The sequence below is a fragment of the Camelus dromedarius genome, chromosome 16, assembly GCF_036321535.1.
Source record: "Camelus dromedarius isolate mCamDro1 chromosome 16, mCamDro1.pat, whole genome shotgun sequence".
Classification (NCBI taxonomy): Eukaryota; Metazoa; Chordata; class Mammalia; order Artiodactyla; family Camelidae; genus Camelus; species Camelus dromedarius.
In genome coordinates this window covers 20,517,187-20,534,986 of record NC_087451.1, presented here as the reverse complement: position 1 = coordinate 20,534,986, position 17,800 = coordinate 20,517,187, and the positions used below count along the sequence as shown (strand labels likewise).

Here is a 17,800-nt window from a genome sequence, read left to right as displayed (position 1 = left end):
CTGTGAGCAAGCAGATACTGTCATGAGGACTCGGTCCACAGTAGGGCAGGCTTGACCCAGAGGGAGGAGGAGTCAGGGTCCAGAAAGCAGAGTTTCATGGTGGGAGAAGAAGGGATCAAGGGGAGAAGGGAGCTCCTATGTAGGCTGGGGGAAGAGAACCAGCCATTCTCCTCGAGGCAGGTCTAACAGGAGGCCCCGGGCACACAGAGATCCCAGGGGCTGGGAAGTGTGTTGTGGGTCCATCTGGGCATCTCTAGTGGGTTGATAGTTGGCAGGGGGCTTCAGCAACAAGCTCTGGGGACCTGACCAAAGGGAGCAGACTGGTTGGGACACCAAGCCAAGCCCCCATCTTACCGGGACCCAGAGCAAAGCAGAAGCTTAAATCCCAGGGAACAGGGATCAGGCAGGCTCCTAACACTGGGGCACGAACAGCAAGGGCTTGGCGGGTGGAAAGGTGCCCTGCTGCTGAGTGCTGCTAATTGTCCCCTTGTCCAGGCTCAGGACTGGTACTCAGCTGGCTTCAAAACTTAGAGGACTACCTAGCCCGGGAGCCCGGGGGGTTGCTGCGGTTGAGGGATGAGGAAAAATACAGTCCTGGAGCAGTTCTTTCACAGGCTGTGGTAGGTGGCAGTCTTAGTTGATCAACACATCTGGAAAATGTTTAGGGACCATCAGCATACACAGATGAACCCTGCCAACCCACCTGTCGTGGCTGCCTCATATGCTGAAGCCCCAGTCACCACTGTACCGAGCTCTGTGGAGGTGGAAGATTTGCAGCGACCTGTGTCTGACACGTACCGTATGCTTTTCGGTAATAATCAGTGGAAAACTAGGATCAAATCCAGTCCATGACTGACATGGATGGCATCTGAAAAGATCATCTGGTGCAGTGTTCAGCTTTCTGGCTGATAGAAACCCAACCTGTGGTCGGAAGGTCTCTTTTTTTTCTTTGTAGGGTCACTGACCTGCGAGGGAATGTTAAAAAAGTGAAATCTCATTGAAAAATAAAATAGACTTTCTCCCAGTCTATTTTTCATGGTTCTGTAGTCAGAACTCATCGGTTTTAAGACAGCATTTTTGTTTGTTTTTATTGAAGTATAGTCGATTTACAGTGCTTTAATTTCTGGTATATAGAATGGTGATTCATTTTTACATACATAGTGTTTTGTTTTGATTTTTAAAGTTTTTCCTCTTTAAAAGCATAATATTTATTTGATTGCTTTTTCTTTTTAAAATTTTTAAAAGTTTTTTGAGGGGGGTAATTAGGGTTTTTAAAAATTTATTTGTCTTTTTAATGGAGGTACTGGGGATTGAACCCAGGACCTCATGCCTGCGAGGCATGCATTCTACCACTAAGCTATACCCTCCCCCTGATTGCTTTTTCATTATCATAGGTAAATACAGAGATTTATAAAGAATAAAAATAATTTCTTCATTTAGTTAACATCTTTTGACAGTGATAATAAATGCCTATAAAAGGCTAGAAACTTCAGACAGTACAGGAAGGTACAATATTTAATTAAGTGAAAGTTTTTTGTGATTCTCAGGGAAGTTTTAGGCAGATATGTGTGTATGTACTTATTTATGGGTTATTCTTTAGGAAAAAGGGAGTATGTACTACACGTATTATAATCCTTTGCCTTTTTAACCTAATCAGACCTGGAGATCTTCTGTATCAGCATTTACCTGATTCTTCTGTGAGGAGGTGCATAGTATTATACAGTATGGATTTACTGTAATTACACCAGTCCTCTAATGATAGACATTTTGTTTCTAGCATTTTTCTGTTCTAAACAGTGCTGCAGTGAGCATTAACAAGCTGATTCTCAAAACCACTGCTTCAGAAATTCAGGGCATGTCTAATCCAGGGGTTGGCAAATTTTTTCAGCAAAGAGCCAAATAATAAATATTTTCAACTTTATGTCAGGCCATGCAGTCTCTGTTGCAACTCCTCACCTCTGCAGTCATACTGCAAAAGCAGTCCTAGTTGGATAAACAGATTGTGGTATGTATGTTGGAATATTACTTTGCCCTGAAAAAGAGTAAAGTACTGATACATGCTATCACATGACTGAACCTCAAAAACGTTATGTCAAGTGAAAGAAGCCAGACACAATGGTCACATATTGTATGATTCCCTTTATATGAAATGCCTAGAATAGGCAAATATATGTAGAGCCAGGACTCAGATTGATGGTTGCCAGGGGCTGGGGAAGGGGGCTCAGTTGTAAGCAGGGTTTCCTTTTGGGGTAATGGAAGTGCTTTGGCACTAGGAGGGGGTGGTTGCTCAATTGTGAATGTACTAAATACACTGAGTTGTTCACTTGAAAATGGTTAATTTTCTGTTATGTGACTTTCACCTCAATTTAAAAAAAAAAAGTTCACACATCTGGGGGAAAAAAATGTCAGCATATTCAGTATGTGAGTGAGTGAGCATGGCTGTACTCTAGTCCATTATATTGTAAACTATATAGTAAGAGCAGGTGGACCAGATTTGCCACCCCTGATGTAATCTGAAAAATAATTTCAATAGTAACGTGAAGGTTGGATTAGGTCGGGATTAGGTAGGTTGTAGGGGTTTGGGTAGGTGTGAGGACGTGAGATGGAGAAGCTAGTAAGGAGGCTTTACCGTGATCCAACAGTGTTTCTTCACTTTGGGGGAGGTCAGAGACTCTGAGGGGCTAGTGACCCTATAGACCCTTCATCCCCCCAAATTTATGTGCACACACATAGGTTTTGCCTATAAAAATACCTGTTCAGAGATGAGTGGATAAAGAAGATGTGTGTGTACACACAATGGAATACTACTCAGCCATAAAAAGGAATGAAATAATGTCATTGGCAGCAACATGGATGGACCTAGAGATTATCATACTAAATGAATTAAGTCAGTCTGAGAAAGACAAATGTCATGTGATACCATTTATATGTGGAATCCCAAAAAATGACACAAATGAACTTATTCACAAAATAGGAGCAGACTCACAGACATAGAAAATAAACTTAAGGTTATGAGGGTGGGCTGAGGGGAGGGAAGGATAAATTGAGAGTTTGGGATTGGCAGATACAAATTACTATGTACAGAACAGATAAACAACAAGGTCCTTCTGTATAGCACAGGGAACTATATTCAATGGCTTGTAGTAACCTGTAATGAAAAAGAGTGTGTGCGTGTGTGTATAACTGGATCACTATGCTGCACACCAGAAACTAACACAACATTGTAAGTCAACTAGACTTCAGTTGTTAAAAGATGGGGAAGGCATGCCTGTTCGCAATCCCATGCCCTGGTTGGAGAGGACGAAGAGCTCAGACTCTCAGAGAGTGGCAATGAGGATGCGGGAGGTCCAGGGTTCTGAGAAGGTCAGGTTCTGTAGAAGAGTCAGTAGGATGAAGACTGGGAAGAAGCCACTGGGATTCTCAGCTCCTTGGTTTATCTCAGCGTCCCTGGAGTAACGGGACTGCAAGCCTGGTTGTGATGGGGTGAGAGGAAGTGAAGATTCCGGTGAGTGAAGGTGGGCAGCAGCCCTGTAGACCAACTTCTCAAGAGAGTTGGCATTAAAGGAAGGAAAGAAGCTTCAAAAGCGTGAGTCTGAGGACTAACCTTTCATACAAAGTGAAAGATGGGAGCATGTCTGCCGGCTGAGGAGGGAGCCGTCTTCATCTCGAAGGTGCAGGAGAGTAAGCTATGGGTGGAGCAGCGTCCAAAGAAGGGGGATATATTGGGGTCAGCAGACAGGGGGCAGACCCTCCTTAGAGGAGAGAGGACGTGTGGGCACGTATAGGTAAGCTCAGCCGTAGAGGTGGGAGCGCTCAGCAGAGCGTTTTCCTGAGGGACATCTCTCTTCTCTGAGATCACTGCCAAGAGCACCTGCTGAGGGTCAGAAAGGAGGTGGACATGGGTTCAGGGGCTTAAGAGAACTGCAGAAGTCTGGGGCAGCCGCTGCGGGCAGGGGTTGCTGAGAGGACAGTTGATGGGTTCCCAGGACTCAATCAGCCAACAGATGGCTGCACGTGTGCCGCGGGGTTACCCGTCTGAGAACACTCAATGCCTGTTCTTAGATGCTTTTCTAACTTCTCGTCAAGAAGGTTGTGAGAGAGAACATGAAAATTGTTACTAATTCCTCATCCACACACCCCAACAGTCTTATTCCAGCCGGGGGTTCGGCGGGTTGGTTCATACTGATTTAATTTCCCTACACAGGACCACGAGGGGTTAGTCAGTGGACAGCAGGGCAGCCTTCACGCAACTGTGGAGAAGTTAATCTGCTCTCAAACAAAAGATGATTCCTAATCCACACACAGGTCATTCCTGTCCGTCTGGAGTCTTTGTGAATCCTGCGAGGTTTAGCAGCTAGAGTGGATGTGTGTTCCTCTTACCTCTCTCCCTCCCCCAGTTTTGTTTTTGTTTTAGCAAAAACCAGGTTCTGTAAGAGTGACAGAGAGGTCTGCAAGCTCAGAAAACGCAGTCTTCCCAGTGGGGGTGTGAGTGGCCCTTTCAGTTGGGGGTGAGACCTGAGGCCGTGGCCAGTTTACAGCCCAGCGACCAACTCTCTGGCAGCAGAACGGTTTCTGGTACCCAGCGTGCGCAGCCCTGGCGTTCTTGGACAGAGCGTCCTGATCCTGGAACCTGTTTGTTATCCCTGTTGCTGCTGGAATTCAACTTTCTACTTTCCTCCTGTGAATGATCTCGGCTAATGCCACATATTTCCTGGAATCTGTGGTGCACCCCCCTTATTAAAAAGGTGATCAATTATGAATAAGCTTTTGGAAAGTAAGACAGACCCTGTTAGCACTCAAGACAATTCTCATTGAAAACATTTCCCCATTTTCCAGAAAACTGAGAAGAACGTGGTAAAAGAGCCAGCTCCTAGGAGAAAATAGTTTGTTGTGTTTTATTTCTTAAATAAATCCTCTTGGCTTTGTCTTGTCTGGTACAGCTCTAGAACCGTCTCCTGATGGAGATTTGTCCTATGCTTTTTTTTTTTTCAGTACCTCATTTTCTTTAGAATAATTTGTAGATTTGACTCAATTCTTAGAACTCACTGAAAAAGTTTTCGCTACTTCGTGGAGGAATGGTCAGTTTGGTCCACTATGCTGTGAAAACTATTTTTCCTTTTCCAAATAAATACTTTTAAAAGGTAGATTTTTCTCTCTGGGGGAAAAAAAAGTATCTCCATTCAGATTGCTGTTCTAGATTCTGCAGCCATAGCTAATAAACCTTGATTTAGTGTAAAAAAAAAAAAATGCAAAGAGCCACGATAGCTGTCACAGGAGGTGAAAAGAAGTGTCTGATGCCGTTATTTCTATCAAGAAACCTTAGTGCAGCAAGGGATTTGGGGTTAGATTGAGGGCTCCTACCTGAAAAGGAACGTGTAATCAGCCGTACATGCTGAGTTCCTGCTATGTGCCTCACGGTGTAGTTGACAGAGGGGGTGTTGGAGAGAATTACCAGTCAGGGTCTGAAGCTTCCAAAAGGAAGCATTACGGTCAGGGAGGGAGGACTAGTACACACATTTAAAAAAGCAGCGCATGATACAGGACTGTATGATTAAGCACGAAATCGCATTGGTACCTTAAGTTAAAACAAGGTCGCTGTGGCTGGGCAGTCAAGATCGTGGATTAGAGCGAAGACCTTACTCGGAGTGAAAGGTGGATGCATAGGTACCCACGTTATCCGGGGCCATGATTCTCAACTTTTGCTGCATACTAGCATCTCCTGGGGAGCTTTTAGAATCCTGGTGTCCAGGCTGCACCCAATACCAACAAGAGGTTTTTCCTTCTGACACCAAATATGCGGAGTTCTCAAATTCTCTAACCCGACACCCACTGGCTGTCCTCCACAGTTCACTTCTAACGCTCATGAACATCAGACTCCACGGGTTTAAGGGATCAGTCCCACAAGACTCCTCACTTAAGACATTAATTACAAGTATCAGGTCCCCAGGTTACCAGCACTCCTGTCCAGCTTGACTTCCAATTTGGGGGTCCCTGTAATGCCTACCCACTCACATTTGATGATTTGCTAGAAGAATGCACAGAACTCAGGAAAATGCTGTTGTTGCTATTAGAGTTTATTGTCAGGATGCAGGTGGAGAGCCAGATGAAGTGGTTCACAAGGTGAGGTTTGGTGGGGTCCCGAGCATAGGAGCCTCTGTCCCCATGGAGTTGGGGGTACATCTCCCTCCTGGCGTGTGGCTGTATCTGCCAATCTGGAATCTCTCTGAACCCCGCTGTTCAGGGGTTTTTATGGAGGCTCCGTTATGTAAGCTTGATTGACGAAATCATTGGTGATTCAGCTTAATCTCCCGCCCCGCCTCCCACTTCCTAGAGTAGGACTGAAAGTTCCAGTCCTCTAATCACAAGGTTCCTGCTGGCGACCAGCCCCCATCCTGAAGCTGTCCAGGGGCCACCCAGAGTCACCGCCTTCGCAGAAACTCGACATGTGGTTGAAAGGAGCTTGTTATGAATAACAGAAGACACTCCTATCACTAAGGAAATCCCAAGGGTTTTAGGAACTCTGTGCCAGAAACCGGGGACAGAAACCAAATGTATTCTTTATTATACTACAGCTAATTCAGTCAGGATTTATGGAGTAGGCACCAGGCATCTTTATTTTTAAAGCTCCCCCAGGTGACTCCAGTGTGTGCAGCCAAGTTTGAGCAGCATTGTTCTCAGGCAGTGGTTTTAAATGCTGAGTGTCAAAGACAAAAAAGCCTTAGCCCTGCCTCCAGTCCAATAAAATCAGCCTCTGAGCGTGAGGCCCGGGGACGGGGTACCTTCAAAGAGCCCCGGGTGCTTCTGCTGTGCACCCCGGCCTGGGAAGCCCATCTGAGGCAGTGGTGACACTGGATGTGGCTCTAGAGAGACTGGGAGATAGGGAACCAGATTCCTAGGGAGAGGACCGCCGAGAGTTGTGGGTCATAGTCAAGTGGTCAGTAAATCCAGGAGGGTCATTACTGTTGCCAACAAGAGGGGCCCAGGACAAGGACTGGGCAAACCCCAAGGGAAGAAGAGGGGCTGGCGTGGGAGTTAGAGGTCTAAGGCAGAGAGGCGGGCAGTAGGTTATCATGAGATTCACAGGGGAGAGGTGGGCGACGTGCTTGAGAAGCCGTGGAGAGACGTGGACGGTGAGGAGGAAGAGAAGCCACTGCTCTTGGAATGACTGTGTCTCAAGGTGGTTGACGAGGGACCTGTTTCATGACAGTATGTTGAGGTAGAAGCCAGGTTTGGCTCCTTACCTGAAGAGGCCACTGATGCCCCAGGGGTGGACCCGGGGTGCCAGGAAGTCAGTGAAAGGAAGGTGCCGATGGGACAGGGTTGAACTCAAGTGAAGGGTCCTGAGGTTTCGTTTATCATGAGATTCAGACAGAAGGCGAGGAACCCAGACGGGTGAGTGTCTAAAGGCAGCAGGCGAGGTGCCTGGAGAGAGAGAAAGGAGGAGAAGGAAGATGGAGCTAGAGGCTGTGCCCCACCAGCCTCGCCACAGGTCTGTGTGGAGGCCTCCGGTCCTTCCTCAGGCTGTGGGCCTGGGCAGGTGCAGAATCCAGGCATCAGGAGTTGTGTGCTGTGACGGCGAGGCCCGAACACGACTGAACAGATTTGCGCCTCGCTGGTTGTCACGGCCGACCCTGGTTAGAGCTGTGACGCGCTGGGTGCGAGCTGTAGTTCGGATCAAGCACTTCAGAAGCACCGATAGCATGTCTGCTGCGTAAACCCGGCTTCAAGCCGGCCACCTCACCCGAACTGTGGCTGCGGGACCAGAGCCTGCCCTTGAACCCTGTTACCCGTGCACCGAGAGGCAAGTACGGCCATCGATGTGGGAACATGGCATTTTGGCATGGCCACAACATCAAATGCTCTACTAGTCGGCTTGCATTTTGTGGGTTTAAAAAAAAAATGTCATCTTACTTGTAATTCATTTTCTGTTGTATTTGTAAAAGCATCGGTCCGTGACACACTGGAAATTAGAACATTTTTAAAAATCCTACACCACAGGGAGTGTGAGAGGCAGAGTCCTGTCCCCTCGCCTCCAACCCCACTGATGCTGTCACGTCTCTTCTGTGGAAACGCTGTAGCTGCCACTTAATCTCTAGGAATCTGTGCTGGATTTTCATCACTTCTTGGGTGTTGGCATTTGCTTCCATGGATGGATGGATGGAAAGGATAGGAGGAAAGAGGGAATGGATGGAAAGGATAGGAGGAAGGAGGGAGGAGAGGAAGGAAGCACGTCCTTGCAGTCCCTGCAGGCTCCTGCTGTCGGGGTTAACACAGCCACGGCCCTCTGTCCCCGCGGGCAGCCCGGTCCCCACAGCCGCCCCCAGCCCCGCCTTCACGCAGGTGCTCTTGTCCTTGGGTGCTTTGTATTCATCTATTTCATTTCATTCAGCAAGTACTCCCTGGAGAGACGCGGTGCTGGGCTAGTTTGAAACACTGGAACTTGGTGGTGGTTCCCGTAGGACTGAGGCTTGTGTTTTGGGGCCTGGGGAGTGCCGTGGCCAAGGCAGATGAGAACAGAAAAGAAGACAGTGGAGAGACAAAGGTTGTCTTTCGAAACCCACACCTCAGGCCCGTGGGATTACAGTTTGATGTTCAGGAAGCCCCATTCTGGGTGCTCGGATGCGAGGAACTTCCAGGTCTCCAGGAGCAGGTCCCCAGCCCAGGCCAGGCACAGCTGTACTCCCGAGATCACAGCTCCGCACCTCACCGGCCTCCTGACCCACCCTGACCTTTGGACGGTGCTCATGAGTTTATGCACAGAAACAGCAGAGGGGTTTGCGCTGCCATTCTGCATCTCCAGGGGGCAGATCCACGAAGCCCTGGTCAGTCTGCCTGTGAGCAGAGAGCTTCGCACTGTGCCACGTGGGGTGAGTTCCATTCCCCACGGTCCCTCCTCCCTGAGCTTACGCCCCTGGCCCAGTTCAGAGCCCATTCCTTCCTGGAACTCCTGCACAGCCTTCTGTCTGCTCTGCTTTGTCTGGGCTAGACCGGACGCTTCCTGAGGGCAGGGGTTGTGTCTGCCCTGTCACTCGGGTATTCCTGGACCTCCGTCCAGTGTCTGACGCATAGTGGGTGTTCAGCACTGTTTGTCCTGTTGTCATTTTCTCTTCCTAAAGCAAATGTCTGATCATGCCCGAAGCCCTCCACCTCGTCCACACCCGAGTCGGCGGGTCAGCTGCTCTCAGGTGGCTTCTGCTAGCTTCTGTCGAGTCATGTTGCATGCAGAGAGCTCTCTGAACAAATGTATATTTTGACAAAGGCTCTCAAAATGCTGCAGGAAAGTGGAGCTCTGAGATAACACCTCATTGCCCCCGTGAAGCATGCATCGGTTACAGTGGTCAGCGCCATAGAGGAGAGAGCCTGGGTGTTAGGTGATGCGAGTAAGTGTGCCATTTCAGGGCTAACCTCCACTCTGCTTGATTTAAAATAATTTGTGCGTGGGAAGTGGGTATAGCTCAGTGGTAGAGCACGTGCTTAGCATGCATGAGGTCTTGGGTTCAACTCCCAGGACCTCCAATAAAAAATAAATAAAATGAAATAATTTGCAGATTCTGGTGCTGTGATTAGTTACAGATCACTTTTTTTTTTTTTAATCTTGGGGTTTTTTGTTTGCAAAGGGAGGTAATTAGGTTGGTTTGTTTGGTTTTGAATGGAGGTACTAGGGATCAAATCCAGGACCTTGTGCATGATGCTAAGCATGGACTCTACCACTGAGCTATATACCCTTCCCCGTGGTTACAGATCACTTTTTTTTTTTAATGGAAGTATTGTCAGTTTACAGTGTGTTAATTTCTGGTGTACAGCATAATGTTTGTCATACATATACACATATATATTCCTTTTCATATTCATTATGATTATAGGTTACTACAAGATATTGGATATAGTTCCCTGTGCTATAAGGAAGAAATTTGTTTATCTATTTTATATATGGTAGTTAGTGTTCGCAAATCTTGAATTCCCAATTTATCCCTTCCCACCCCTTCCCCTCCGGGGACCATGAGTTTGTTTACTATGTCTGTGAGTCTGTTTCTGTTTTGTAGATAAGTTCATATGTGTCTTCCCTTTTTTTCTTATCTCCAGAATCCACATATGAGTGATATCATATGGTATTTTTCTATTTCTTTCTGGCTTACTTCACTTAGAATGGCAGCAAGTCACTTTTATTTTAAGTGTTTTATTTTCGACTAATTTTCACTTTATAGAGTAGTTGTAAAAATAATACAATTTCCTTATATGCCTCACTCCATTTTCTCTAATATAACATCTTACCACTTTTTTCCTTAGACTGTATTTGTGCGATTTTTAACTCAGTCCTTAACTGAGGACTGAATCCTCAGTTATTACTGTTTGAACTTATTTAATGTTTTCTTGAATAAGACAAAGATGTTTTGCTTTTAGACTCTTGGGTTGCATATACTTGTGTTCTTTTATAGATCATCCTCGCCACTCTTAACACAGTGGCCGCCAGCATTTTTAAATCATGCATCATATTACTAACAATTATGAGCATCTCTCTAGAATTTTTTTAATACTCACATTTATAAAATTATATGTACTTCTGTTCCCCATATGGCTCCAAAATATTAGAAATTAGAAAAAGTTGAGATTAAAAAAATAAATGCAGCATATTAATAGAAGTTTTAATGTTTCCTTTCTACATTCTGATGAATCTTGTTCACCCCCAATTTGTAGATTATTGGCTTAAGTTACTGTCCTGGCTTAAATGTCTCCCTCCTTCCCCGACAGAAATTGGACCCAGTGAGGAAGCGATGCTGTTGTGTATATTGTTTTAACGTTGATTATCTGGGACTGTGTAATGAAGGAATTTTCTTATGTGTGATTTGGAAACGGCTGAACTGTTTCACTTGAACAAGCTAAACCGAGTTCACTTGAGAACTTTGTGATTAATAAGGTAGAACTATTTTTCTTAAAGCAAAGCTACGGATTAAGCTTTTCTTAGGGTTAAGAGAACATTCATCTTACACCCAGGGATTTCAGTGTCTTTATCCTGGAACAAATGCTTTTTTCAGCTCTAGACACAGTATGAAAAATAAGACTCTTTGCAAGGTGCTTGGGAAAGTTCTAAGTAGCTCCCAAGTGGGGAGGCCTTTGTTCTGGAGGAAGAGGCCTAACTTCAGGGGTTAATCGGAGAGACATTGGGACCATCATTCACTGCTGGTGTGGGTCAGTGAGAAGAGTTCACATCTGGGTGTCACTGACCACCAAGCCCTTTCTTGTGGTCCTTTCAGAAGTGATATATTGTTAAGCATCCCAAGAGCAAAACCTCTAGTGTGGATTTATTGGGGGGAAATGCTCCTTGTCCATATGAAAAAGTTATATATTTATTTTCTTTGAAATTCAGGTAGGTAACAATTAAAGGCTTTGTCGTCAATATTTGAAGAAATAACACTAGCAAGTAATGCTAGCTTAAAAGTGTTTAAATTTGCACATAACACAGTGCCTGGCATATTATTTGCTGGCTGCCTGGTTGAGTGAATGAGCTTAGATTTTTACAAGGTTGAGTGGTATAGTATTGTAATACTGAGTTGGCCAAGCACGTGAACGTCACACAGCTTTTGCTTTGTGTTTATTAAACTGTGCATATGAGTCAATTGCTTTTCTCTTCATGTGTTGCATTTCATGATAAAAATGTTTTTAAATGTTTGAGGGAAAAAATGTAATGAAGTAAATACCCTACATGGACTTTGTTTCCTTTAGAGGTTTCTGGTAATATGCTTAAATTTCCCTTGTCAAGTTGAAGCATAAACATTAAAGTGTTTGCTTGTCAACACAAGGAATTTGGTAATTAATTTATATTTAGAAAACCCTTTCCAATTTCAGACGTTTTAGGGAACAAGGTTTCCAAGTGTATCTTGCTAACTGCCAGGAACAGCTGCATTTATGCATAGTTTTCAAACGGTTTCTCTGTGACATCTGTAAAAATAGACAACCTCAGTAACTAAGCGTGCCGTGATTGCAGGGCACGTAACAGCATTTTATGATGCGTGGGAACCAGAGCCCCCCCTGTCGCTGGACAGTGTGCCGATTTGTGCAGAAATCCTTTCTTGACTCACACCTGAATTCTAACTTGACATTTGTTAAATCAACGGTAAGGGTGGAAACTTCCATTTTAGCAAGAAGTGTAAAATATGTTACTTGATTTTTGTGTCCACATGCTTCAGCTAGACAATAAAGATGATTTCTTATCAGTAGACCTGATAGTTAACAAATCGGTAATAAACAGCGATGGCTTAGCTGGCAGTGTTGTTGTGACCATTAGTAGTCAGAAATAAAAGAGAAGTTCAGAGCCTGTGCCGTCCGTGCAAGCGTGGACCAGAATCGGAGGTATTTGGGTGGGATGGGGGGGCAGGGAGCAACACCTGCACACCAACCGCTTGGGTCTGTTCTCTTGCCAAAGGGTTTTTGGATTTCTTTCACTCCAGTTCCGTTTCTCCCTCCCCCTGCCCCAATCCTTTTCGTGTTTACGATTCACAGGAAAAGACAAGATCAGCCCTTTAAAAGTCAGCTAGTTAATTAGGAGTGATCACGGAACAGTTTCTCAGATGTTCTGATTAAATGTGGCAAAGGAGATTTTCTTTGACTCTTACGCAGACTTTCTTAGTTTTTGCTAATAAAAAGCATTCACTGGAGAGAAACCACGGACCTGAGTCCCTCCCCTCGCCCCAGTACTTCCAATTAGGGGATCTATTATCTCATTCTAGATAATTGGAAAAGGATATTCAAAATACTGCTTCGTGTAAATACGGCTTTTGCCTGCATTCTATTACGAGGAGTTTCGAACACATCTGGAGGGGAGGCGGCCCCAGGGACATTGAAGTGCGCTGTTTGGGTTGGCACGGTGACATTATAGTATATGCCAATTTGTAATGGCTTTTGGAAACAGGCAGTTTTAAACTCTCCCTGAACTATTCCCCCGAGAAATTATTCAATTAAGTACAACTAAAATTAATGTTTAGCATTTTTCGTTTAAATAAAAGAGGCAGCTATAAAGGGAAATCTGTGGTTCATGCTTGCGCTCTTGTCTGAGTCTGAAGTCAAGCTCCTAAGAAGTAACTGAATGTCCTGGATTCAGTGCGTTTTCTGGAAAAGACGTAGTTGCCGGCTCCTCCTTACCTCTTTCGCACCGTGCACTTGTCTCTGTGGCTGCCTCGGCGGTTTTAGAGCCCAGGGTGGTTGTCTGGCCTCCACCCTTTCCAGCACCAGCTGGGGAGCCACGGGGAACACACAGCGGAAAGGACTCCTTTCACCATCGTCTTAGTCACTGCTTCTCCAGCTCTAAGTGGGCATAAGTATCACCTGGGGGGGTTTGAGTCATTAGTTGTGAGGTGGGGCCTGAGATTCTGCATGTCTAACAAGCTCCCAGGGGACGCCCTGGCTGCTGGCCCGAGGACCACACTTGGAGTGGCAGGTTCTGAGCGGGCGTGGGGCGTGTACTGGGGGTGGGGCTCCTGGACTTGACTCTGGTTTCTGATCTGTGGCTTGGCCCTGCGTGCCTCCGGGTAGGTGTGACTCTTTTCTTCGTGGTGTGTTTCTCGGAATCCCTGATTCTCGTGGACCTTCCTCGGGCCCCGCCGTCTACTGTTCTGGGAGCTAGGACACACTTCCCGTTGTCTCATCACAGGGGTTAAGGGTTTCCGTTGTTTTGTCACGTGTCTCCCTGAACTCCAGGCACATTGTCTACCTTGTTTTCTCCAGCCCGTCTTTCTGCAGCCATGTTACGAAGAAGAGGAAAAAGTTAACCTCATGTTCTTTAGTCTCTATTCTTAAACATGCAGGCCAGAGCCCTGGTGAGTGAAGGGAGGTATGAGTGAGTAAGTGTGGCTTTGTGGGTTTTAACCAAGTGTCATTACTTTCAGGGTTTGGCCCCTCAGCTCGGAGGTCCAAGACTTTGATGGTCAGCTTTCAAGGGTGGTCTGATTGGGACATGGTTAAAATCCATACCAGGTGAAATCTCCTGAAAGACTGTTTCATAAGCCAGGGTGGTTCTGTATCCACACGAGAGGCTGTTCCAGAAGGACTACAGTATTTACGTCTCCTGGACGGGCTGTTCCCTCCCTGGTACTGAGCGCACATTTATAGTGTGACCTGCGAGGTAGATACGGACTGTGACATCCTGGGAGTGGCCACCACTTCTATACCCTCCTGCTAGCCCTACCGCAGATGGAGTCTGGAGCGCCGTTTCCTCCGCTCTGTATGGTGTCCACGAGAAATTTCTCACTCTTTTTTAACCTTAAAGCTCTCCCTCTTTCAGTCCATCCTTTGTTGTTTCTATCTGAATAACTCTCTTTGTAGAACACAGCTCTGATCCTGTCCCTTGCCTGCTGAGACCATTAGGTGGTCCTTTATCGCCTAAGCCGTGTTTCTAAGACCTCCACACATTTCGTCATATTCACCTGTAGTGTTTTTCACTTCAGGGTCTTCTTTGGACTTATCTTTTAAATTAAGTTTTTATTTTTATCAAAATAATACATTTTGATTAAAAAATCAGACAGAATGAGAAGACTTAGAAGAAGCAGGAGTTTTCCGCATCAGCCCTCCTCGCCGCAGTCCTGCACCCCAGGACCAGAGCTTCTAATTCTCTTAGCGGTTTGTGTGTCGCTATCTCTGGTACAGCGTCTGTATTTCAGAATAACACGCTCCTCTTTCTTAATGTTTTCAATCTTAGGCCCTGTGGACTTCCTCCTAAGGACGCTATTAATTTAACCCACAGCAATCCTGTGCGCACGCTCCCCTGCTCCCCTACTGCACACGCATTTTAGTTAAGTCAGCGTTTATGGGATTATGACCACGTCAGTGTTGTTCATGGTCAAGCCACAGTGTGTGCTCGAATTAGATTTTATTTCGTTACACTCTTTTCCTCCAAAGTCAGCAATAGGCTCTTTCTTATTTGTCAATTTGCTGAGTCATCCGTATTGATACTTTCTCACCTCCCCATCCCCCCCGCCCCGTACCTCTAACAGAAATGTGAAATTCCTTTTAATACAGGCAAACTCTGTCAGTAGCTTTCTGAGTCTGTTCCAGCTGCAGTAACAAAACAGCACAGACGGGGAGGCTTATGAACAACAGAAATGTGCTTCTCAGCATTCTGGAGGCTGGAAGTCTGGGGTCAGGGTACCAGCCGCAGATTGCAGGCTTCTTGTCGTGTGCTCCTGTGCGGAAGGGCCTAGGGAGCTCTGTGGGGTTTGTTTTATGAGGCACTGATCCCTTCGTGTGAGGTTCCACCCTCACGGCTTGAACGTCTCCCGAAGGCCCCACCTCCCAACACCATCCCCCTGGGGGTTAGGATTTCAGCCTGTGAATGTTGGGGGGGACACGGCCGTTCAGACCTGAGCAGTGGCCTGCCTGCTGCGTCCTTGGATCCGAGTCCTGCGTCTCCCTGCTCTGACGCGGCTGGCTGCGCTCAGGAACTCGGTGCCCTTTCCTCTCTTTGACGTGTGTTCCGTGTTCCCAGGTCTTCCTCTTTCACTCCCTGCCCGCCGCTTTCTGTTGGAGCCCTTTCTCCAGGAACTTCCAAGAAAGGGTACACAAGGGGTTAAAAAAAATTAAGACCTTCTACATTTGAAAATCACTTTATTCTCCCTTCATGTTTGATTGAAAGAATGACTTCATCCTCCGTTGGAGTTTGTTCTCACAGAATTTTGAAGGCCTCCCTCCCGCAGCTTCCAGCCTTCAGCGTTGCTGTGGAAAGATCTGCCTGAGTTCCATTGTCTGTGAACTATTATTTCCTTCTCCCATCTGTCTGAAAGCTTTTAGAATCTTTTTATCTATAGTGTTCTGAATTTTTTTTCCCCAGTCATTACTCTGAGCACTTGGTACTGACTTTTCATCTGGGAACTTGTCCTTCAACTCTGGGAAACTTCCTTGTTTTGTTTTATCGTTTTTTTCCTCCACATGAGTTTTCTTCTCTCTGTCTGTTGTTTCTCTTGTTGGTGTTGGGCCTCCAGAATTAATCCTCCATTTAATTAAAATGTTTTCTCTCTTATTTTTCATTGCTTTATCTTCCTGCTTGATTCCTTAAGTGATGTCCTCAGCCCTGTATTCCTTCCAACTTTACCCCTCTTTCTCTCTCTCACTGTCCTATCATTTTTTAAAAAGTTTTTTTAACTTTTCATTTTGAAATAATTACCAATTCACAGGAAGTTGTAATAACAGTACAGAGGTCCCATGTCCCCTTCACCCAGTTTCTCTCAACAGTTACAGCTTATGTGATTATGGGGCAATCACCAGTGTAAATTCGTGTAACCATTATCACAACCAAGAATCAAAACTACTATTGCTGTCCTAATTTCTGACAATCCTTTCTTGTTCTCTGAAAGTTCCGATTTTACCTTGTTTGCTACAGTTTTGTGGGTGTACTGTCTTCTCTTATCCCTCTAGGGTGTGTGTATGTGTGTGTTTCTTTTTCTCCAAAAAAGACTTGTTTTAGAATCTTTTTTTCAAATGTCACTTCATTCTAAATGCTCATATTTAAAAGTGAGGCACCCAGAGTTGATCGGAAAGACTTTCTGTTGTCTGAAGTTTCACTGGTGGGCCTCACACTAGAGCTGTGGCAGAGGGACCCAACCATTTCATTATCATCAAATAGCAGAGTATTTCCATCTTTTCTCTTGGGCTGGCCTGTTTCTAGAAAATGACCCTCCAGGCTCCTCTTAGGGGGCATCTGCAGCCAGAGCTCTGGATGCTGCCTGGGAAGAGATTCAGGGAGGAGGGGCGTGAGCTGGGGCTCACATCTTAGTAGGCACACTTTTATTTAGTACTCTCTTTACTGCACCACACCTACTTCCTCAGCAGTGCCCCGCGTCCTGGGCACAGAGCTCTCCAAATGGGATTCCAACCTCCCTGGAGAAGGTGAGGGCTTCTCCACAGCCTGCTGGATGCAGAGAGAGCCCGCTGGTTGCAGGAGCTGGTCCACAGAAAACACTGCTCTCGGGGCCAGTAGACCGAGGAACCACAATGAAGCTTGGGGAGCAGGAAACACCCCTTGGGCTGAAGGCCGACCGAGATTGGTGGGTGGACATTCGGGGGGAGTCTGGGCATTGGGAGTGGCTTGCTGGCAGGATCGTGTGTGGTGTCCACGTCAGGAGGGCCAAGGCAAGGCGGTCACCAGGCTGGGGCTCTGAGCTCACTGAGGGGTCGTTGGCCCTGGGCCCACAGCTGGGACCCAGCATCACTGGATGTGGTCCGTATCCATAGTCATGGGGACAGGTGCAGCAGGAGGAAGAAAAATCACTAGCACACAGGATCCTAGAGTGGCCCTTTCCTCTGGCTTTGTCCCTCCAGCGCCCTCTACCTATAAGGCTTAACCTCAAGCTCACTGCAAAGGAGAGATGCTTAGAGTTCAGCCCGCCAGCGTGGAGTCCAGTGACTCTGGAACTGAGAGTCAGTGAATTGGTAACTGGCATAGAGGGATAAAATATAATGCAAAGTATCAATCTGTTGATACGCTTTATAAAATTGGGATGCTTTCAAGTCAACAGTTCTTTAATTAATGGGACCCTCCCCACCCCACCCCCATTCTTATTGTACTGTGCTTCATGTAGTGCTTTGCATTTGGATTTCTTTTCTATACTTGGAGAGTTTAAAAATCCATATACTCAGATAGCCTTTGCTCCATAGCAAAGATACATGAGTGGACTGTGGCTCCAGGAGACCTGTCTGTAGATACCTGCCTTGGGCCTCTGCGCCCCCTTTTAAGACTGGAGAAGCACCCCTCAGATATGTCTGAAGTGTGAAAGCTGCTTGGAATAAAGGAAGGTAGCTTTTCTGCAGAGGAAGA

The 17,800-nt window shown here is 46.2% G+C and overlaps 1 protein-coding gene and 1 non-coding gene across 2 annotated transcripts in view; one reads left to right on the top strand and one right to left on the bottom strand.

Annotated features, from left to right (window-relative positions):
* STX8 (syntaxin 8) overlaps positions 1 to 17,800 on the top strand; it is a 207,191-nt gene that overhangs the window by 94,221 nt on the left and 95,170 nt on the right. The window lies entirely within an intron of this gene.
* Positions 1,296 to 1,368, bottom strand: TRNAA-CGC (transfer RNA alanine (anticodon CGC)). Its single transcript has one exon. It is a non-coding gene; the product is annotated as a tRNA-Ala (tRNA).